This window comes from Rattus norvegicus, chromosome 18 (genome assembly GCF_021556685.1).
Source record: "Rattus norvegicus strain SHRSP/BbbUtx chromosome 18, alternate assembly SHRSP_T2T, whole genome shotgun sequence".
Lineage (NCBI taxonomy): Eukaryota > Metazoa > Chordata > Mammalia > Rodentia > Muridae > Rattus > Rattus norvegicus.
The window spans coordinates 56,139,023-56,162,468 of record NC_141551.1 but is presented as its reverse complement, the minus strand read 5'-3'; the positions used below and the strand labels follow the sequence as shown (position 1 = coordinate 56,162,468).

The 23,446-nt window shown below is 50.4% G+C and overlaps 1 protein-coding gene across 4 annotated transcripts in view; it reads left to right on the top strand.

The window, feature by feature from the left end:
- Synpo (synaptopodin) overlaps window positions 1–23,446 on the top strand; it is a 65,986-nt gene that overhangs the window by 5,347 nt on the left and 37,193 nt on the right. For 2 of the 4 annotated variants that reach the window (XM_087593306.1, XM_087593310.1), the window contains exon 1: window positions 7,533–7,651. The gene's annotated coding sequence lies outside the window, so the exon portion shown is untranslated. Of the gene's footprint in view, window positions 1–2,546; window positions 2,652–6,886; window positions 6,969–7,532; window positions 7,652–23,446 lie in introns of those variants that run through there. The other 2 variants (XM_087593308.1, XM_087593305.1) reach the window with 2 other exon arrangements.

The following is a 23,446-nucleotide window of genomic DNA, read 5'->3' as shown; positions in this document are numbered from 1 at the left end:
CCCGGGCCTCTTGCCTTCCAAGGAGGCACTTGCTACCTTCCACTATGCTCCCAACTCGAAAAACAAATAATTTTGTTGTGTTACAATACAGCCCAGATATCGGATAATTAATCGTACTTACACTAAAGAAAGAAAAAAGATTGTCTGTCTCGGTTCAGACTTAGTGGGGCGACTGCATTTTTTTTTTATTTGCCAGATTTGGCAACCTCAGTGAACGAAATAAAATTAAAAAAAAATTTTTTTTTTAGATTTACTTGTTTTATGTGTATGCGTGTTCTGCTTGCATGTATGCCAGATGTGTGCCTGACGCCTTTAGAAGTCAGAAGAGGGTGTTGGATCTCCTGGAACTGGAGTTATAGGTGGCTGTGAGCCGCTATGTGGGAATCAAACCAGGGTCCTCTGGAAGAGCAAGAAGTGCTTTTAAACCGCTGAGCTATCTCTCCAGACCCAACCATAAAGTTTTTAAAGGAACAATTTTCTCATGGCTAAGGACTTAGATGTTGCATATGGTGTTTCTGGGTCATCAAAAATAATTTCGAGAAAGCCCGTTCTGATTCAAGGTTGCATTAGACCACTGTATGCAGCTGTGAGGAATTAAAGGTAAGAAAGACCATTCCAGACAGCTAGGGAGTTTCTGAAAGACAAGGCAATACTGGGATGGCCCTGGAGGTCAGTGAAGCCTCAGGGAAGACAGCTTGACCCAGCTTTCAAAGGACAGAGAGGGCTTGTCTCTAAGTGTTACATATTTGTCCTCACACACCGCCTTTCAAGACAGAAAAGACCCTTTGAAGCTGTGTCCTTGAACATCTCCACAAACCCCTGAGCCCCTTTGGGGTTGGGGTCTTGTGTCCAGTGATAGAGTCCAACATCTCTGGAGGCGTCTCTTGGCTTGGGCGTCTTTGCCTTGTGAATGCTCTCCTCAGACTGCACAGAAATTACTGTGGATTTACTGGGCACTGTGCTCACTCTGCCCAAGGACCACTCTTAGTTACCAGCTTCTGGGCTGGAGGCCTTCTGGGGTCTGAAGAGACGCAGTTCTTTGAGCTGTCCTCACAGTTTGGTCTTGGGATGGGTCTGGGGTGCTGCCTGGAGCAGTAAGGCAGTGTGTGATGAGACGGCACGGGGGAGGTGGGTGTGTTTCTGGGAGAAGAAATCATGCCAGGGAGGGGGGCCCGGATGTTCAATCTGTGGCAATTGCAAGCAGAGCCATGGAGGCCTGGGTTCAGTGCTTCCTCTGTCTCTGGCTTCTGAGTTACACATTTTCCTAAGGTTCTCCTCGTGTCCTTGCTGATCTCTGTGTGTGTCCGTTCTGACTCGTTAGCGCTTGGAGCTCAGGAATAGATTTCTAGGCAGTATATGAGTTTAGAGAGAAAACAGGCAGGGTGGACAGTGCATGGTGACTGGGGGCTAAATAGGTGCCAGGAGGGGAGAGGTGGGGAGGAGAGGGGGCTTCGAGTTTTGGCAGGACAGGGGAGTTTGTTAGTCAAGTCAGACGTGAGGCAGGATGTGGCTCTGCTGTTTCTGGCCTTGCCTTCTGCCAGCCGGTAGACCGTGACCACCGTGCGCCGCTCAGACAGCTGGAAGACAGAGGCACTCTGTGGAGTCCTGTGCACAGGCTGAGACTTGTGGCCTGCAGCAGACGGTTGGCTGGCAGGGCTGAGGAGGAATGAGGACAGAAAGGTGTTTATCATGGCTCAGAACTGGGCCTAGCTGACACATAAAGGGGCTTTCTCCTCATCCTTGTGTCTCAGGGCTAGGAGCCTGGGCAAGGCGAGCTGAGACTCAATATCTAAAGGGAGTGGTTTTGAACCTCTAAATTGCATGGAATCCCTAAAAGCTAGCCAGCCCCTCCCCCACCCGTGGATTGGCTTTCCTGACAGATGGCTTTTTACTCTCCAGCTCTCACTCTGACCCTGCTTCTGCTGCTGACCCTCCAGCCCTGAGTTTTCCTAATCATCTGAGGAAGAATAAGACAGATGGTCAATAAAAACCCTCATTGCTCTCATATTTAGAGTCCACACTCACCATAAACACTAGTATTGTGCTCTTACGATCTCTGGGTACCTTATTTTTACCTTCTGATCAACACCAGAATTGCATGTATTTTATAAGGCAAAGGACAATATTTCAGTGGATGGATCTGATCAGACAGGGTAATTAGCTTATCCATGTCACAAACACTTATCGCTGACTTGTGGAAGGTACACTCCCAAGCCTCTCTTCCAGCTACAGAGCACTTTGGAGTTCATCGCTATCAGCAACCCTATCCTTTAAGCGTGTCCCTAGAGATTTTTTTCCTTTGAATGCCCCAGCAACTTGGGGAGGGGAGCCTGGCAAGTTCAGCCATCAGACGATAGCATTAGCACTCAAAGAAAAAGATACCATCCAGTTCGTACCGGCCTCATCTCTGTCCACTGTGCCTGAAGTCTTCAAGGGACATCAGTGCGTTCCTGGAGGCTATAGAGGAAAGTTGGGGGGGCTAGAAGACAGAGAAGGGGGTAGGCAGAGCTGGCAGCATGTTTTGATTGCCCCACCTTTCCATGTAGGTTTCGATGGAAGATGTACCTTGAGGAAAAAATACTTGCGTCGAAAAATGTTGCTGGATCTTTGCTGCTACTGGACTTCTCATAGGAGCCAAGAAGAACCCTCTGGTGAGTCATGCCAGCTCAGGGTCCAGTGCCTTCACCCAAGATTGAGCAAGTGCTTCTCGAGTCTCCAGGGAGAAATAGGGACTTGGATGTTTTAGATGTTTGTAGACATTTAGTATGTTTGGATTGGAGTGGAGGCTGAAAAACTGAAGGGGAAGAAAAAAAAAAAGACAACCTCCAAAAATGTCAGAATCACAAAGTGTTAATGCTTGGAAAGGTCTTGAGACACCATCTGCTTCTCTGCTTCATCCCTCCCTTCCTGACTTTTAATGAAGAAAAACTGAGACCCAGAAAGGGGAAAGAATTTGGCCCCGAGTCATTTAGCATCAAGGACAGTGGCAAAAAAAACGAGGTGAGTCCAGTCCGAGCTGCTTCGACGACTACAGTTTCTACACAGTCTGCTTGCTGGGGAGGCATGGTGTAGGGAGCTGGGGTGGGGGTGGGAACCTTGGGACAGGCAGACAGAGGTATGTGGGGCCCAGCTGCCTGCTGATAAGAGACCCCCAGTGCTATTCCAAAGGGATGTTTAATCAAGATGTATTTTCCCCTGCTGCAGACACTATTTTCTTTCTTATGTAGACTGTGCTGGCCTTCGAGATAAGGCGCCTAGACATGTTCGCACCGAGGCAGCCAAAACATGAGGCAGGAGGCAAAAAATCCCCTTCTCAATACCCCCCCTTACCCACTCCCCCTTGTTTCCTTTCATTCTCTCCAAGTTCTCATGCCCCTCCCCCCCCAAGCTGACTGGCCTCTTCCGGCCTTCCAGTAAGTCAGCCCAAAGGAGCCAGGAAGGTATGTGGTCCAGCAAAAGTCAAAGGAGACACGTAGAGAGCCCCCCGCCCCCCACCTGAAGAAAAAGGCCTAGGCCCCAGGCTCCCCATAACCATAGAAAGTAGGGGATGAAGGGAGGGCAAGCCATTTGTAATATTACCCCACAGCCTCCTTCCTCATGCTATCCTCTCTATAAACGGAATGCAGAATAGTCTCCGGTTTAATCTGGAGGTGATTAGTGATCCCCAACCACAGTCTCCGCTTCCTGACCCCCGCTTCTGCCCTCCTAATCCAAGGCTCCTTGGGGACTTTTTGAGGAGGAGGTTACCAGCCAGTTCCCATCCAGCACTTCTCAAACATAAGAGCTCCTGCCAGAGACATCTGGGGTCCCGACCCAGCCAATCTCTCCCCATCACCCTTGCCTTTCTAGGCTTCAGTTCCCTCTGCCTACCAAGGAGGCTAGACAGAGAACCTGGCCTTGAAATCCCTCCTTTGGCTTCTGTGGAAGTCAATGTTCTATCTTGGGCTCCCTGGGCACTGGCAAGCTGGCTTTGTGGCCCCACATATCAGTTCACCGTCCTGCTCTGTCAGGAAGTCACCCCACCCTCTGTACATCTGGATGGAATTTACCCCCAAAGCAACTCCGTTGCTGTGATGCGATCGGGACAGCTCATGTGTCAGAGGGGGCCCTAGTGTGGACTGTTCTGCAGGGGTGAGGACTCCTGGTTCCTCTCACAGCTCTAGGTCTTTCTTGAGGTCTCTGGGGAGATAAGGCCTGGATAGCAGAGTCCCACTGAGCAAGGAGCAGAGACACAGTCAGGCTTGGTACTTTTGTACTGGTTCAAATACCCCATCCTGAAAGCAGGTGAGGGTGTAGAAGCTGGAGAGAAACATTGATTCATGAACGGTGCTCATGAAGCCAGTGCAAATGGGATTCTCCTTGACTCTCTCCTCATTCTGAATCCTGCTAGGGTATCATGATGGCTAAACTGGGGCTTGCAAGGGTCCAGCTTAAGTCCCTAGAACTTAAGGACCTTGGGTAATATCCTAGGAGCCCTTCTTTGGGAAATCAAGACAACACCTGTTGTTTTCCCGTGGCTTTCACCAAGTTGATCTAGTGGAGTCTCTAGGCTCTGGAACTTCCTGTCACTCAGTTACTACTCGAGATCTTCATTCTCAGGAGCCTTTTTGGCCTCTTTCTCTACCTGGACCAACACACCCAACATGACCTGAGCTTAAGTATTCTGGGCATGGTGCACTATGAGAATCTGGTGCCCCACAAAGTTAGACATCCTAGCGAGGGCCCACCAGGTTGCCTAAGGAAAGATGAACCGGCTTGGATGAGAAACAGCAGGTAAGATCACCTATGCTTAGTGCTGTCACATCTGTGACTTTCGGCCACAGACATGAGTTCCACATGGGCTGCACTGACTGCTCTCTGTCCATTGTCTCTGAGGACCTTCCCCAGATCAGTGGAGTGGAGAGCTAAATTGGGAGTAAAGCCCTGTCCTCAGTTCTGCTGCCTTAGAGAAAGAAAAATCCGAGGCCACACCTTCCTCCCCGAGGGGCTCAAAAGTCAGAGGACCCGGAGGCAGCCGGCCCTCGAGTCAGGTGATGTATTAGTGAGAAGCAAATGCTGAAGATTGTGGCCCCTCATGTACACCTGCTCTGAAAGGGACAAGCTGGGGCCAGTTGGCTTACAGCTTAGTCTCCTCCCAACTTCAAAAAATTGTCAGGAAAGGGACAGTGCTCACAGAACACTTCCCACAGCGCCAGCAGTCTGTGCTCTGCTCATGGCAGGATTGTTATCATTGTCTGAAATGACTATAATCAAGACAATTGCTCCTCACCTAGAAAATGTCCTAATGCAGAACCCAGCCCAGAACTCACAAGAAGCCTCTTTCAAAACGTCTCTGAGCTTCACCGACAGAGTTCTGTGCCTGTGCCCAGAGCTCATGGACCCCTCTCACCAGAAAGCTGTCAACAGAAGTGGGAAGGGACAGTGGAATGGCTGGCTTCCTGGAGACCAAAGGGACACCCAACTTGAGTGGAAAGTCTGAGTGTCAGAGAAAGGGAACTGAAGTGGGATCTTAAATGTCCCTCCCCCAGTATAGCCATTCATCTGGGGTGAAGGGAGGTGCTGCCTATGCATTGTTGGGGGGTCGGAATGGAAGGGGTGTTCCAGCAGACTGACTCTGAGATGGGTGAAGGTTACATTGAGGACCACCCAAGGGCAAGGAGACTAGTTAGGGCTTGTTGGAACCCAGATAGAACTTAATGTCGGGATCCAGACACAGCATGAAATTCCAGAGAAGGGTATCACCATGTAGGTGAAAGTCCTCTCACGTCCTTTGTCACTCAGAGAGATGATTCTGTCTACTTTGTTCATGGGGCACGGGGACATGTCCTTAGAGGGACTCTTGCAGGTCACTGATGGTAGGATGGAGGCTAAAAAGTCAGATCTCGTGCATTCAGGCCAATGTCCTTTATCACAGATAGCTTTAGGGGTGCTGCCTAACAACAGGCAGGGTAGGCCCACAACAGGCTTCATTAAATGAAGTGGCATGGTGGTGGTTCTGCAGTCTCAGGACCAGGGTTGAGGGCAAGCGATGTATGAGTGACATTTGGGTCACAGTAGCCAGGTCTGGAGTCAGGAGTCCCTGACTGGAGGTCCAGGCTTGTACCATTCACCCATGTAACCCAGGGAAGGAGCACCCTGAGGCCAGTGACTACCAACAGAGATGGGTGGTACACTGTACTGCAAAGTATATCTTTGAAGGGTCTCGGAGCAGATGGAGGCTGAGACATCTGTACCATGTATGCATGGCTGCTACAAAGGCTTAGAAATGGCTGGAGCTCATGGCAGGGATTCAGGCAACCTATCATAGTCACGCATGTTCATCGTGGACTCTTGGTGTCATGCCCTGTGCTACTTAGTTAGACAAAGGGACGAGCAGACGGCTGGCAAGAAGAGACTAAGCTCCAACAGGAATGGAGGTGACTGAGCCCTGTGGCACCACTGCGTGATGCCATGCGAGGGTTTGCCTGAAGGGAACTGAAGGCCTGTTCAGTCACACAGTCACGCAGCAAACACAGGCTCCAGAGGGCAAGCGTCTGTTTTCTGGCCTCCCACTGCCTTCTCTAAGGTCGGGCCCTCTCTGGGCCCATTTCTCTTCCTGGAGGACAGAAAGAAAGCACCTGAGGAGTGGGAGCTGAACGGCCATAGAGGGGAACTTTCTTGCACCTGAGGCCTCCAGGCCTGTTGGGATCTGCCGGCCTAAAGGGGATTTCCTGGGGCGGGCCCTGTTCCTATCGTGACGACGGTGTCCTTGGATAGATGCCCAGAATGGGGGGTGTGTGTGTGCTCAAAGCAACGTTCCAGTGGGAAAAAGAGGCGGGCATGCTCCCAGCCCACATGCTGGCCCTGCCTCCTGGTCCTGAGGTCTCCCCACCTTTACCCTTGAGGTGAGGAAATAGGGCACCGTCTGTTGAAGGAAGCAGAACTGTCCCTTGGCTCAGGATCCTGATGTGTTTGCTGTGTGACCTCAGGCAAGTCCCTGCCTATTTCTGGGCCTTGGCCCCGGTTTGTACAGTGAGGAAGGCAGAGATTTCCAAGTTGTTTTGGAACTCTGATACTTGAGATCTGGCTGGGGGCTGGGGGTCCTGAGAAAGGGGATAGTATGGGACTGGGTTCCAGGGACTCGCCTCTCTCTATAGAGCTGAAGATGTGGAGGTACAAGGGTAGGTGGTGCAGGGGAAATGGAGCCCCAAGGCCTCAGGTGGCTCCAAGTGGGGGCCAGCCAAGCCCAAAGGCTTGGAAACATGTTTATTCTGAAGTGTCTGGTGTCACTGGGGCCATTTCTCTGGGGTTTGAAGTGCTCCAGAAGCCAGCAGGCTGCATGTGTGTGTTTGTTGAGTAGAACATGGGCTGTATTTATTCATCCTTTTCGCCTGAGCCCTTAAAAATATAGACGGCTAATGTCTTCAGTATGTATGAAATATCCCATATGCTCCGAAACAAAAGGGGCTCTGTTATTAAAGTTTCATTTCCACACGCCCCCTCCCCTCCCTCCTGCCCGCCCCCTGACACCCTGCCCTCCTCCCATCCCGTTCAGCCTGCTAGAGACAGCAGAGAGAGGAGGCAGGCGGGCAGGCGGTGGGCAGCGAGCTGCCGTGGACAGAGACCGGGCACCGCCGACTTCCTCTCCAGTGTGTGCAGAGTCCAGCTCCAGGTGAGGGGGTGCCAGTGGGAAAGGACTGCAGAGTTTTCCGGAGGAGAAATGTCCCAGGGATGTCCAGTGAGGAGTGGGAGCTGAGGTGGCCCTTCTCGTGGGCTCCTATGAAGCTGGGGCCCTGGCAGGGTCCCACTGTCTGGGACGGAAATGCCCGCTCTGCTGCTAACTGAAACCACATGTGCCTCCCAGGCAGCGGGACAAGGACACAAGCCTAGCCTGAGGCTTGGGACTGGGAGAAAGAAAAGGTGTAGGTTGGCGTGCGGTATGCTCCAGGGCAGGTTAAGGGCTCTGCAGGAAGGCTCTCTCTCTCTCTCTCTCTCTCTCTCTCTCTCTCTCTCTCTCTGTGTGTGTGTGTGTGTGTGTGTGTGTGTTGAGGCTCATCAGAGTACAAGAAGATGCCAAGGTTCTGTGTGTGTGTGTGTGTGTGTGTGTGTGTGTGTGTGTGTGTGTGTGTTCGTGTTCTTGCATGCATGAATGGAAGTGTGCCCATCTCTAAGTAGAAGTGTATTGACTCCCAGGGCTCACACAGCCTCTCTCCCGGCCCAGTGGGGGGTCCTCACTATAGGAGGCTCCTTTCTGCCCACTGCCCACTATGTCTTCTGAAGCCACAATCAGTATGCTATTGCTTGTAGGACCTCTGCCCATTCTCCAGCAGAAGACAGGGAGGGTAACAGCGGCCGCCTTTTGCCATCTGTTCTGTCCTTCATAGCAATCCTTCACCTTTAGGAACTTGGCCTTGCCACCATTGCCCTGGAAAGTAAGGAAATTAATTGTGAGTCTTGAGATGGCATGTTCATGGCTACCAAGAGGACGGGGGTTGGGCCTGTCTAGACCCAGACAGAAGGCATGGGTTGACAGGGGTGAAGGCTTGGGCTTGAGGAAAGACAGAGAGCCTCCCTGCTCCATTCTTTGGTCAGTAGAAACTTTTTTGAGGGCCAAGTAACCCGAGTCCAAGAACGTTTGTCCCTGAAGAATGAGCCTTGGAGGGGAACTTGCTTCCTATTCAGGTGGAGGCCCTGCCAGGCTCTCCTGCACAGGGCCCCACCCAGCACCTGGTCTCCGTCTTCTCGCCTCTAATGTCCTGGTTGGGCCAGGGCGGTGCTTCCAAAGCCCAGCATACATACCATTGGTAGCTCATGTCACAGTGCCCTGTGGACTGCCACTTCCCCTCTTAACAAGGACTGTTTGTTAATCTTACTTATGCTGGGGAAAAAGTGTAAAACAGCGTCTCAAAGCTGTGAGGAAATTTACTCTTGTAAAATGAATGAAAACTGGGACTCGGTAGAAACTCCTTGAGGTCCTGTGCTTTGGCTCTTTTTATGCTCTTAGCATTGAAACCGCTCTCAAGAGTGTTGCATTCTTGGGCAGAGTATGTGGCTCAGTTAGTAGACTGCTTGTCGACTTGTATACAGCCCTGGGTTTGATCTTGCGTAAGCCAGGAGTGGTGGTGTATGCCTGTAATCCCGATAGCCAGGAGTTGGTCATCCTCTGATATCTATTATTTGAGGCCAGTTTGGGATATGTGAGACCTGTCTTACACATATAAAAGCTGTTGAGAACCAGATGTGACCTGCTGTGGGACTTTTAGGTCCCACAAACGAACAGCATGTCAATTCCATGAGTTGAGAGCAGAAAGACCAGTTGCTACCCAGTGTATGTGTGTGTGTGTGTGTGTGTGTGTGTGTGTGTGTGTGTGTGTGCAGCTTGGAGAGCAAGAGCCAGCAGGGGCAGAGGGGAAAAGACCATCTTGTTCTCAAGGTGGGTTTGGTGTTCAAGGTCAAAGGCAGGGGCCTTGGGAAAAAGAATGTCCTCTGTGTGGCATTTCAAGAGCTTCCTCTGGTCTCAGTCTTAGACCTTTGAATGGCTGATTGGGTCGGGTGGAGCTGTCCAAGGCTACCTTGGCTCCCGCCTTTCCTGCCATTCAGCCCTAGCTCCTAACCTCTTAGCTGTGATTTATGTGCTGAGCCAAGGCTGGCCCCAGGTGCATAGTGCTGGGGGGACTTGCAGTGTTTGTAGGGGGAGACTTAGCATCATTCTAGTCACGTCTCCATGCTGAGCCCCTGATATACCCCTCCTCCATGAGTTCACTCTGGCTGCTATCATAGATTGGTCATAGCTCATACGTAGAGTTTCGCTGGGTACTTCCCCACCATTAGCACTTAGGAAAGCCCTATTCTGCTCTGTTGTAGAACAGCAACTTCTGGGGCCATTCTTTCTTGTCCCACACTGAGCTGAGGACGCTGACCTTTGGCACACAATGGTGGAGAACATCCTCGGGTAGGGAGGAGTTCACAAACTCTTCTTGAGGAGGCATCAGGTAGAAGAAGGAGCTGAAGGCTGGCTTCATTATAAACTTACCACTGATGTGTGTGTGTGACCTAGAACGAGCCCCTTTCTGTCCTCTAACCCAAGGAATCATTGGCTTTGGTTGAACGGAGTGCCCTGTGATGGGGCAGCAACCCACTTAAATGTTCTTACCCTGCTAGGAGTATGCCTCCTCGCAGAGTGTGGCTGGCTCCCTCAAGCACATGTAGAGCCGTGGACATTCTGCAGACCCAGGTTTCTTTTCGGCTGGTGGTAGCTATTTCAAACTCTGAGGAAGCATCTGTCCAGGGTCAGGGGCACCGTTCCTGTTTATGGCATGCTCAGCACATCTAACAGGCCTTCAGTGGCCCTGTGAGGCTTGCTGAATAGTCAATGCCGTGCTACTCAACTGCCAAGGCCAAATAGATCTGCCCTGGACTGCCCCGGGAGTCATGGGGATCAGCCTGACTGAGGCTCCGTTCAGTGGGGAGGGCGTGAGCTGCAAGACTGCAAGACCAGCTTTCCCCCTAAGAAATGTCCTCATTCGGAGAACAGACCTGCTTCTGTTAAGGTGGTCAGTGACAGAGGCATAGGATTAGCACTCTCCCTGAGCTCCTCACTGCAGCCGTCATCTCCTCCAGTTTCCTTGAGTCCTGTTTTTTTCTGGGTTGATTAGAAGCAGAGTGGAAATGAACAAGGGAGTTTAACTGTAGTGCTTCATCCAAGCTACTAGTGACAATTTCAACCCCAGGCAAGGGGAAACTGAGGGCTGCATTGGGTTAGAAAACAAACAAACAAACAAACAAACAGGATATAAAGCCAGGCATCCAGCCTGCAGAAGTCATTCCTGAAGCAGCCATGAGATTCTGGACTCTACTTTCCTGATCTGTAAAATGGGTCGTCAGAAAGTGACACAATAGCCGGGACAGACTGCCATGTACATAGCACAGTGAGCACTGAGGAGATTAGAGTTCCATAAGTCTGCTGACCCTGTAACAGAGAAGACAGCATGACACTGAGTGTTGGGTTCTGAGGTGTCAGACCGCACCGATTCTTCCCCATGCTGGGATCCAGTCCTAGCTTGTGGCTTGGTAACTTCAAACAGGTCATTGGACTCTGCTGGGTCTCATCTCCTCATATAAAACAAATGTAGAAACAGTGTCCACCTCTTGGTGGCAATAGGACTCTATCAACACTTTGAGCTCCTGGTTCACAGAAGTACTCAGGTGATGGAGCCTAGAGGCCTTGCCCATCAGGTGACTCCCCTCCTATAGCCCTCTGGTGCTCTGTTAGGTTATAGCCCTCACAATCAGTTGGCTCAATGGCCAGAAGGTTTGGATATCTTCGCCCCAGGGTACGTCTTAGACTTTGCCTTGAACTGTCACCCAAACAGCTCTTGGGACAGCTCACTTCAGACTCACAGGATGGGTGTAGTCAGTTGTGGGGGAGGGACAGTGGAGTGGTGTCACACCTGAAGAGTGCTGAGTGAGACATACTTGGGAAACTGAGGCTTTGAGAGGGAAAGGGCTGATGTGGACAGGAATACGAGAAGTACAGGGAAGAAAGAACCAGGCGAGCCTATTCCAGGCTCCACTTGGAGCAGAAGAGAGTAAAAGAACCAGAAAGCAGAGGAAGACAGAGTCAGGAGAAAGCCTGGAGCACTAAGCTGGGGTGGTTTGGTCTGGGTGAGCAGCCTCCTGAGCTTACCCTCACCATGAGCACACAAGCACGCACAGAGATCTATACATCAATGGTTAGGCACTTCACACACGGAAACAAGCATACAGCCTACCGACACACAGAGGCATATGGACATGCAAACAGACACACACACACACACACAGACACACACACACACACAGAGAGAGAGAGAGAGAGAGAGAGAGAGAGAGACCCAGAGGAGCAGTTACAGAGAGACACATACACACACAAAGACAGACAGATACACAACTTCATTCAGATGCACACATATATGCACAAAACACACCACACCTCCATACCCCCACCCCCCCACACACACACAAAGAGAGAGATTCAGAGAAGCAGTTACATAGAGAGAGACATATACACACAAAGACACACAGATACACAAATTCATACAGATGTGCACATATATGAACAAAACACAAACACACATATACACAATACAGAGAGAGAGAGGGGGAGGGGAGGGGAGAGAGGAGGAGGGAGAGGGAGAGGGGAGGGGAAGAGGGAGAGGGAGGGGGAGAAGGAGAGTGCAAGCACACAGGGAAGCTCCAAGCTGGAGGTCGTGTGCTGGGACCAACCTGCCTCTCCTCTGCCCTCACTGCAGTGTTAGTAACTCTTGTCGTGTATGGAGGCAGGCTCTGTTGTAAACACTTGTCCTCCATTACTTTGTTCAGCCCTCACAGCGCCTTGTGAGATAGGCACTATCATTAGCCCCTGATTCGTGTAAGGAGAAGTCAAGTCTCAGAGAGGAGGAGCTGCTCCCTGGAGGTTGCCATTTGCTTTAGTAGCTGTTCCAGAGCAGTCCACCAGAGTGCAGAGCTGTAGCCAAGCTGTAGCCGGGATGTAGCCGTCAGCTCACGTCTGAGCTGCTAAGGCCCAGGCATGGGGCTCAGCTCTGCCCTTCCACCAAGGCCAGGCCCAAGGCAGCAGCAATAGGAGTTGGTTCCTTCTCAGGTCCAGGCCGGGAGTGCGGTGCTTACATCACAGAGTGGAAGAGACAGGCTGGGTCTCTATGTGTGTCTAGATCAGACAAACATGATGAATGGAAGTGTGTTCCTGACCCTCGAGAATCTTATTACCCCCTTTTCCTTGGTTCAACTCACCCTGAGATTACACCTCTCTCTCCCACCCACCCAGCCACTGCCCCAGCCTCATGCCCCAAGATTCCTTCCTAACAGCTTTGGACAGCTTTTTGTATTTCTCTTCATTATTTTATGTCAGTCCAGTCCGCATGGATGATGGGGAAAGAGACCATGATCTTTTTAAAAATAGGTTTTGGCTTTACCCTGATTGTAAGAGTGCATGCAAGTGTGTGTGTGTGTGTGTGTGTGTGTGTGTGTGTGTGTGTGTGTAGGTGAGTGTAAACTAAATACAATATCTATAATCTTGTCTATTGGGCTCAGAGGGAGAATTACAGGAACGGAATGCAGGCCATGTGGTATAGATGTACAGTGAGGTCTTTGTGGACTGGGAGCTGTAGCAGCTGTTGAAAGAAAAACGCGGCCACACTGGTCTAATGTTCCTCTTTTTTTTTTTTTTTTTTTTTTTTTTTTTCGGAGCTGGGGACTGAACCCAGGGCCTTGCTAGGGCCTTGCTCCTGCTAGGCAAGCGCTCTACCACTGAGCTAAATCCCCAACCCCATGTTCCTCTTTACTGATGTAGGTAGATGCCTAGAATGGCCAGACAAGGGCTTGCCATGTTCCCTATGGTCTGAGCAATGATAGAGCAGGCTCAGAGCAGGGAGAGTGGACAAGGGTCTGTGTGGTCTTGCAGGTCTGGATGAAGGTTAGCTGTGTCAGAAAGATGGGCATCCTCAGAGGACAGAGGCCATTGGTGGCAGTGGAGGTTTGAGGCACCAGATAAGAGCTTTCAGTTCTATAGGAAAAGTGTTCTGGAGATTAAGAGTGTGCTGGCTTTGGAGGACACATGTTTTACACCTCAGACATACCAGCTGAGGCTGGGCACCCAGTGGAAAGGGATTTGGAAGTCAGAGGGAAACGCTAGAGAGATGATTCAGTGGACCAGAGGACCTTGGTTCAATTCCCAGCACCCATCTGGCTCACAACCATCTGGTTCACAATCGTCTGTAACTTCAGTGCCAGGGATCTGATATTGTCCTCTTCTGGCTTCTAGGGATACCAGGTATGGAGTGTGGTTCACAGAAACCAAACACCCATACACATAAAAAGAAGTAAGTACAATATACAAATATAAGTCATGAATCATAGAGAGCTTGGCTCCAAATTAGTGCCCCGCAACACTGCTATTTCTGTACTAGGTGCTAAAGATGAAGGTCCCCCAGGGGAGACTTAGACATGTCCGACCTACTTTAGGCACTGCATTCTGTACAACCTCGTCTTCAACCCTACCTTACTCTTTCCAAGACAAGGTTGGGGGGACCATTGGAGAGCATCTATCTGGAGCAACCATGCAGGGTAAACTGAGGCAAATGATATCCACTTGTTTGAAGTCAGGGTATAGCCTACGACTGTACCATCCTGAATGCACCTCATCTTGTCTGAAGTCAGTGGACTCATAGCAGGTGGTAGATCATAATTCTAGCTCAAATAGATTTCCAACCCTGGGTTCCTACATGTCCCCAACCTGTTAGGCCAATGATGGGCTTAAAATGTCCCTATTAGAAAAGGCTTCCTGGAGGAGCCTTCATGTTCTTCACCTTCAACTCAACCCACAGCACGTCTTGCTTGCGATATGTCCATGCGCCCTGTAGCATCCGTTACAGCAGGCCAAGAGATTTGCTAACCACTGCACATAAGGAGGAGATGACAATCTCCTCCTGCCTAGCCCCCTACGGAGCACTTTCTGTTTTCTGAAGCTATCTAGCATGCTTCTCCGTTTCCTAACTCATTGCCTCTCCTTCTGCCCTCCTAACCTTGTTCCCAAACCCAGGGGAGTCCCTGCTTGACCCTCAGTCCTTAGAGCAAGCTTGAGAGACAGTATGTCTGCAGGAGCACTGTATGTCCGAGCCAGGCATGGTGGAACCTGCCTGTGATCCCAGTACACTGGACACAGAGGCCAGAGGCTCATTACAAGGCAACTTCGTCTACATAGCCAGTTTCAGAACAGCCAGGGATACATAGAATGATTATACACACACACACACACACACACACACACACACACACAGAGAGAGAGAGAGAGAGAGAGAGAGAGAGAGAGAGAGAGAGAGAGAGAGAGAGAGAGAGCGCCTAGGTGGTGGCTTGAAATCAGCACTTAAGAGGCTGGGGCTGTTGTTGGGCTAGCCTGGGCTACATAGTGATTTGAAGGCTAGCCTTGGCTATGTATCGAACCCTTGTCTTAAAGAAAAAGAACAGAAAGAAAAAAAATAGAACAATTTACCCTTCCCCAACCGCAAAGAAACAAACTCTGCAGAGTGATAAATAGCAGGACAGGGTTCCAGTGTGAAGCCTAGTAGTAACCAGAGCCCTTTCTGAGCCAGGTCCTGTACCTGGCATGGTACGGAGTGCTCCTTCTGTGTCACCTCGTTTCAACCCCACAGCAGTGCCCTATTTTACAGGTGGTCAAATTGAGGCTAAGAGGCTCAGCCACACCTCAGATCCCTGAAGTTCATGGCATGGCAGTAGGTGGCATACTCTCCCGGACTCAGGCTAAGTCTGAACATAGAAGCACATGTGTAATTTTAAAATGACTGCAGCCACACTGAAAAGCAAACAAACAACAAACAAACAAACAAAAAACACTGGTGGAAGAAAGACATCAGTGAAATTAATTGTAATAATATACTGACTTACAAACCAGCTGGAGTTATTCTAAGACAGTTATTCTGTTTCGTTTTTGTTTGTTGGTTTTGGTATCTTCTTGGGAATGGTCTTTATTCTTTGCTTAGAGCATGTGTCTCTCTGCTTGCCACATTTCAACTGCTCAGCAGTGTATGTGGCTAATGCTAGCCTATTGGGTTAGCACAGTTCTACAGTCTATGGCCTTGCAAGGGCTTACAGTGATATCTCTGGGCTCCAGGAAGAATCCAATAATTTTTGATTCTAGCATGATCATTTTTATCATTAGCTGTTGTTTGTCCAAGAAGAGGTTGGGCTTAGGCTGCAAGCCTTTGACATAAGCGTACCCTGATGTCTCTATTTCCAATCTTCAGAGCCTGAAGCTTAATGTCTCCCCGGAGGAACCACTTCTGTGAACCTTTGGCCTTTAGGTTAGGAAAAGGCAGCTTGGAGAGGAGGAGAGGCTTCTAAGAACCCTCCATCTCCCTGGATGGCCAGCTGGGTACCACATGAAGTGAGGCCTCTTGAGGGTTGATAAGCCTGTGGCCCATCTGCTCAGGATGTTGTAAGTGGCTGGGTTGCAAAAGAGAAGGCAAAGGAAATTCTGCCTCCCGGGTTCCTGTGTGCTTTCAGCTCCGAGGGTTGCAAGCCAACAATAAAACTCGTTATCGCCACACTCACTTTTCATGGTACCCCATGAATTATTAAGTGAAGCAGGGATAGGGTCTGCACGTCTCTCTTTCCACTATTGTCTGGGACCAACTACCGGGTGCTCGAGAAGAACAGGATTCCAGAGCTCTCTGCACACAGGGATCCCTGGGAAAGATAAAAACCTGCAGATGGCCCAGTCCCACTCATAGACACACGTGTCATCCATCAGGGCTTCGGCCAGGGATTTGGACTATGTCAAACATTCTCATGTGGTTCTAATGCATGAGCAAGCTCAGAGACCAGGTGGCCACCTCTTGGAGACGTGTGCCCAGGCAGCTCTCACAGTGGTCACAGCGCAGGTGTGGTTTCAGGGAAAGTGGAGGCTCACCATAATTGAGGGACCACGGTGTAGGGTAATTTGCTGGCTATGGCTTTAACCAGTTCTGGGGTGGCCAGTGTTGAACAGGGGGAAAGACCTTGGTTTGTAACATCTTCCCATTTGCACGCTGTAACCATTCCTACCACATTCCCTACCATATCCTTTCAGGCTGTCAACTGTCCTCTGTAAGGGGATAGAGGCTGCAAGAGATGTTGGTGGGTCAGGGTGCTAACTGCATAAGCCCAAAGATCTGAGTGTGGATCCCAGCACCCTTGTAAAAAGCTGGATGTGGCTGTGCCAGCTAACCCCAGTGCTGTGGGCACAGAGAAAGAAGGATCACTGGGGGTTGTTGGCCAATAGCCTAGTGCCAGGTGCAAAGAGAGACCCTGTCTCAAAGGAATAAAAATAGAGGGTACAGACTAGGACACCTGATGTCACCTGATGTCCTCTGGCTTCTACTAGTGCACTCACCCAACATACCACACACATACACACACACACACACACACACACACACAGAGACAAACAGACAGACACACACAGAGAGACAGATACACACACATACACACAGAGAGACAGACAGACACATACACAGAGAGACAGACACACACACACAGACAAAGAGAGAGACAGATAGATACACACACACAGAGAGAGAGACAGACAGACACACACACACGCAAAGAGAGAGAGACAGACACACACACACAAAGAGAGAGACAGTCAGATACACACACACACACACAAAGAGAGAGACAGTCAGATACATACACACACACAAAGACAGATACACACACACAAAGAGAGAGAGACAGACAGACGGACACATACAAAGAAAGACAGACAGATACACACACAGAGACAGAGATAGAGACACATAGGGAGAACAATAGAGAGGTATACATTTGGCTGTGAAGTAGGTATGCCTTGACTTCCCCGATGCTGACAAACAGTCTGAGTGAAGAGGGGCCTTTGCGTGGGAAGGAGGTGGAGAGGAGTACTCTGGGTTTTTGGCTTCTTTGGCTAACTGGAATCACATACTACACTGCTTTTGTTCAATCTAGACTTGTCCTGTTGAGTTTGTCTCCACGGTGACACAAGGATAGCCAGGAAGAACAGTCACATGGCCTTGGGGAAATGCCTCCCCTTCTTGGTCCCCATCTCCTGTTGTGGCCAGGAGGGGACTTGTGGTTTCCCAAGCTGGTCTAATCCGGCCAGCAATAGACCCGTATTTATAGCCATGACTTCAGTCTCTCCAGTTTCGTCAGAGCTGGTTCCTTGGCCCGTGTACTTGTCAACCCAGCATGGCAGAAATAGGTGTGACGTGCAGGGACTTAGCTGATTTGGTGCCACTTGGATTTGCAAGTCCATTTAAAACAGGCTGGGCACCTCAGGTTCAGAGTGCCAGTTGCCACAGGCAATCCAGAGCTGGGAATGGACTTTGAGGCTCAAACTTAGGAGTAACTGAGGATCAGAGCGGAGGGCTATGGTTAAGGCAGAATGATGACCCTTTGGCTATATGACACATCCCTCCCCTCTTGGAGTCCTCAGAGAAACCTAGTGACTACTTCATGTCCTAGGTACCTGTCAGGTCCCAGTTTGGCTATTCCCCTGCTCTTGTACCGTGGGAAGAGACTCTTCTTTCGCTGAGCCTCTGCTTTCTTCTGTTAACTGGGAAGAAAGAGTAGCAGGTGCTGGGAGGAGCAGCAGGTGCTGGGAGGGGCAGCAGGTGCTGGGAGGAGTAGCAGGTGCTGGGAGGAGTAGCAGGTACTGGGAGGAGTAGCAGGTACTGGGAGGAGTAGCAGGTGCTGGGAGGAGTAGCAGGTACTGGGAGGAGTAGCAGGTACTGGGAGGAGTAGCAGGTGCTAGGAGGAGTAGCAGGTGCTGGGAGGAGTAGCAGGTACTGGGAGGAGTAGCAGGTGCTGGGAGGAGTAGCAAGTTATAGGAGGAGTAGCAGGTGCTGGGAGGAGTAGCAGGTACTGGGAGGAGTAGCAGGTGCTGGGAGGAGTAGCAAGTTATAGGAGGAGTAGCAGGTGCTGGGAGGAGTAGCAGGTACTGGGAGGAGTAGCAGGTGCTAGGAGGAGTAGCAGGTGCTAGGAGGAGTAGCAGGTGCTGGGAGGAGTAGCAGGTGCTAGGAGGAGTAGCAGGTGCTGGGAGGAGTAGCAAGTGGTGGCCTTAAAATGTCAGGTATGGGCAAGATCCATGTGGACACAACAGCCAGGGCAGGCCCTGCACAGAGTCCATGCTCAGCAGATGGCAGCTCCGGTTCTTATTATACCCCCAGGCATCCTCTCACGAAACAATAATTACAGTGGTAATAGCTGCGCCTTGGTGAGCTCTTTCACAGGTTGCCTTAGTCAAGCCTTCTAAGGACTATCCAAGATCACCACCACCATTGTTCCCAGACTCATTACAAAGTATCTGCTTTTCCAGGAGGCCTATCAATTTCATACCCTCGAAACACAATGTTCGAAATTGAAATCATACTGGTACGTGAAACCAAAGGTTTAGATATGGATTGCAAAATATATTCTGTCCTAAATGGTAGACGTAGTCATCGAGGGGGATGAGCAGGTTCTAAAATGGTGAGTGACTGAGTCATCAGAACATTCGCACAAGAACCGTCCCTCCCAGGGCTTCTGCCACACAACGTTGATTTGTATGCTTTTTAAAATAATTGCATATGAAAATCTAACACCACCATGAACTTGAGATACATATGCCACCCAAAACCCAGAATAGCATCTGTGGAGGTTTCTCTGTGCTTCCTCTATCTCGACTCCACACAACACTCCCTGGTTCTCTTTCCTGCTGAATTATGCTCCCGTCCCATTTAGCGCCATCTGATTCGCTTGCTTATTTATTTATTTATTATTTATTATCTATTCCACGTCAACCAACATGTGAGCTCCACGTGGGCAGGGTTCCTTCCCCTCCTGTTCACTGTGTGCCACCAGCACTTAAAATAGCAGGCATTCGTGAATCCGTGCCGAGTGAAAGAACAGAGAAATGAATGACTGAGCCTCTGCTCTGTCAAGATGGCGCTGGGGGATTCAGAGAGACCACGGGACTCACCCAAGGTCATGTGCAACCTTGAGGTGTGGCTAGCACCTCAGGTGACTCCCTGAAGACCCCCCGGGACCCTCACTGCCCTCTGTGCCATCCTGATGCTTCTGGGCTCTCCTGGCCTCACCTCATGCTCACCCAACCCAGGCTCCTTCTCCCCCAGGGACAGATGGGAGTGAAGGGAAGGAAAAGGGATTCAAGGAAGAAGGAGGGGCTGTGGCAAGTTGGGCCTCAACACTGCTGATGGAATAGAGACAGGAGAGGCCAGAATCCTTGTCTTTTCTTCAGAGCTTGGGTAGGGGTGGGGGCTGGGAAATGGGTAGTCATATTTTACCCCACAAAGTCAGGGGAAGTTCATGCTATATCATGCCACTGCTACTGTCCTACCAATCACACAGCCCACAACGTTTCTCAGATGGAGAAACTGAGGCCCAGAGAAAGAAAGTGACTTCTCCAAGAATGCAGAACAAGACAATGACAAACACCACAGTCCTAGTCTGGAGGTTGCAAGAACATCACTGGGTCCTGATGATGCCTTGGTCCCATCCTTGTCCCAGGAGAGAGGCAGACGGGGCATCCTCTCAGTTCAGATGCTTGCGGCTGGATAGACCTCTAGCTCTGAGTAGGTCAGACACTATCTTTTATCCCCTGTGAAGCTGAAGGTACTGCCAGGTAGGAGTAGGCTGAGTGGATTGTGAGTGACCCCTTTCCCCAGGTAACCCCATTTTTACCTTTAGCTACATGCACAGCTAATCTCTTGGTGATTCAACACTCATGTGTTAAGAGTCTACAGTATGCCAGGTGATGTAGCAGACATTGGAGGGACCCTCCGACCCTGCCATTTTCTTTGTTCATCCATCGTCTTATTTCAGGAACTGTTTCCACTGCTGAGGGAGTGCAGCCTTGTGGAAGAGCCACCATGTCTAGACTCTAGGGAGTTTTGGGGATTGGAACCTGACTTAGCCACTTGCTGGCTGTGTGAACTTGGCAGGTCACAGAAGCTCGCCTTCCTTATCTATGGAATGGGGTTAATAATAGCACGCCCATCTCGTGAGGAGTAAGATGTTTGGCTCCCGAGGAAGGTCAAATGAATGAGGTGTTTGGAATGGCCCCTGACATAGACGCTACTCAACCATCATCTCTTTTTTTTTTTTTTTTTTTTTTGGTTCTTTTTTTCGGAGCTGGGGACCGAACCCAGGGCCTTGCGCTTCCTAGGCAAGCACTCTACCACTGAGCTAAATCCCCAACCCCAACCATCATCTCTTATAACCCATACTGTTTTTATGTGCCTGTCACCATGCCATGAGCAGAGGAAACGGCTCAAAATACTCTTGTTACAGGGAACCCAGAAGACCAGCCTTGGCCCAGCCTCTGACCTTTCGCTCCAGCCCCACTGCCCTAAGCCTGTTCTGTAGAACCGTCCCAGCAACAGTCCTACAGGAATAGTCTCAATGGGTTTCCAGATCTATCCCCAGCAGTTCTGCCTTCTTGCTTTCATGGAGCCTTGATGGATTGTCTCCCTTAGGAAGCCGAGAACCAGGGAGCAAGCCTAATACAGTACAGAGACGGAAATAGGTTGTAGGTGGAGAAGGGGTTAAGGTAAGGAGAAGGAGGACCCTTGGAGAATGACGGTCTTATCTTTCTGGGTTACTAATTCCCTCTCAGACTACTTTGGTCCTCTATCTACAGAATCAGACCGTGAGATCCAGGTGTGCCTATGATCTCAGCACTTAGGGTAGGGGCTGGGGAAAAGCAAGAGGATGTGAGTTGGGTTAATCAGGGCTACATAGTGAGAATAGGCCAAGAAGAAAATAGGCTGGGGTGTCTCTGGAGGGATGGCTCAATGTATAAGAGCACTTGCTTTTGCAGAGGACCCGGGTTCCGTTCTCAGCACCCACATGGTGGGTGACAACCGTTCATAACTCCAGTTCTAGGGGACCCAATGCCTTCTCCTGGCTTCGGTGGGCACCAGGCATGCGTGTAGCACTTACATACATGTAAGTATGAAATTTTGTTGGTGCTGCTTTCAAGAAGAGCTTCTCTGTGCATCCCCAGCTCTCTGCCTCTGCCTCCTGAGTGTTAGGATTAGAAAGGCATGCACCGCCAGCACTCAGCAAAAGTAAAAATGTTTTAAATATTTTCCTTTTAAAACAAGGAAGGCCAAAGAGGCGACTCAGCTGGTAGAGTGCTTGCCTACTGTGTACAAGGCCTTTGATGCAATTCCTGGCCCCAGTATGAACTGGGTGTGGTGCTATACATGTAGGAGGTAGACACAGGAGAATCAGAGGATCAAGGTCATCCTTGGCTATTTGACCAGCTTGAGGTCTCTGTGAGCTAGAGACTGTTGAAAGAAAGAGACGAAAGAGAAGTAGAGGCTTATAAATAAGAAAAAGAAAGGAAAGGAAAAAGACAAAAAGAGAAGTTCAGATCCTGTGATGACTGTGGGTGAGCAACAAGGACTCCATGTTGAGTACCTCGGATGTGCTCTGTTGGGTACCTCTGGCAGCCCTTGCCTCTTCTCTTCCTTGATAACCACACAGTAGGTGCCTCTGCTCTTCCAGTGTGTAAATGACCATCACTGGCCCTGATTGTCTGACTTACAAGCATCTGCAGAGCCTGGAGAGCAGCTAGTGGCTGGAAACTTGTGCTCTGTCTACCACCCTGGGAAGCTCAGTCCAGGCAGCTCAGCTACAGCACAGCAGCAGTGTGTGTGTGTGTGTGTGTGTGTGTGTGTGTGTGTGTGTGTGTGTGTGTGGTGTTAGAGATGGAGAGACGGAGAGTCAGAGAGACAGAGAGACAGGGGAGCAGAGAGAATTTGAACCAGGATCTGACTCAAAGCCAGCATCCTTCCTCTACTATGCAGAGAGCAGCAGAAAGGACACACGAGAGGCCCCAGGTCACAGATTCTGGACTATATATTTCAGAAGCTGGCAGCAGAAAAAGCCAGGGATGTCTGGACGGCTACTGGGACTGCAGGGCATCTCATACCCAACTGGGCTTTGAGGTTGAAGCATTCAGGTGCCTTCATTCAGTTAGGGCCTCCCATCTAACCCGAACTCCAGGCTCCCTCTGGGAAAAAAGGGTGGTTTGTGAGCCTTAATAGCTTTGGCTGCCAGAGTTCAGAGCTTGTAGCCATGAGAATGGAAGCTTGGGAGGACCCTTTCCGTCACTGCTGAGCAGGACTGGCCTTCTTCTGCCCACACAGATGGGGTCAGCATCTCCAGGGGCTGTGAAGTCCTCAGAGCCATGGTTTGTAGCTGCTAAGAATGGTAGCTAAGAGCACTGGTCCTGATAACCTTTGTTCCCACCCTGCTACCCTTCTTGCCCAAACCCTAGACGTGGTATCAAGCTTCCTTGTCTTCAACCCTAGACCACACACCCCTGTCACCCTCCTGGAGAGGTAGATGTAAAGGGCTCAGACCAATACCTACTACTTGACACTTAGATGGCAGTTCCTGTTACTGTGACTATGAGTCCCTGTGGCTCTGGGGTAGAGCCATGGACCTGCTGGGACCCCTGCTCTGTCCCTGCCTTGGTTGGAAACCCTCCCTCCTTGGGAGAGAGCCTTGAATTGGAGGGTTCCTGCCACCCCCTCCCTCCTCGCCTGGCAGCCTGAAGACAAAGCTAGCCAAAAATATTTGTGTGGGTGGCGGAAAGTTAACTTTTCCGCCTCTCTCTTCTTTCCTGGAAACTGTGGCCACTGTCAAATACAGCAAAACAGAAGCAGAGACGGAGCGGGCGAGGCCCCCACAGGGAGTCAGAGAGCTCTGCCCCCGCCCTTCACCCACTCCTACTGCCTCCTGCCATCTGGTTCTGTGACAGGGTAGGGGTGGGTGGCTCTGAGTACTGAAAATCATGGATCCGTGATGCCAGGGTCCTATGGCCCTGCTAGCACTGGCTGCTTGAGGTGCATAATGACCTTGGAGA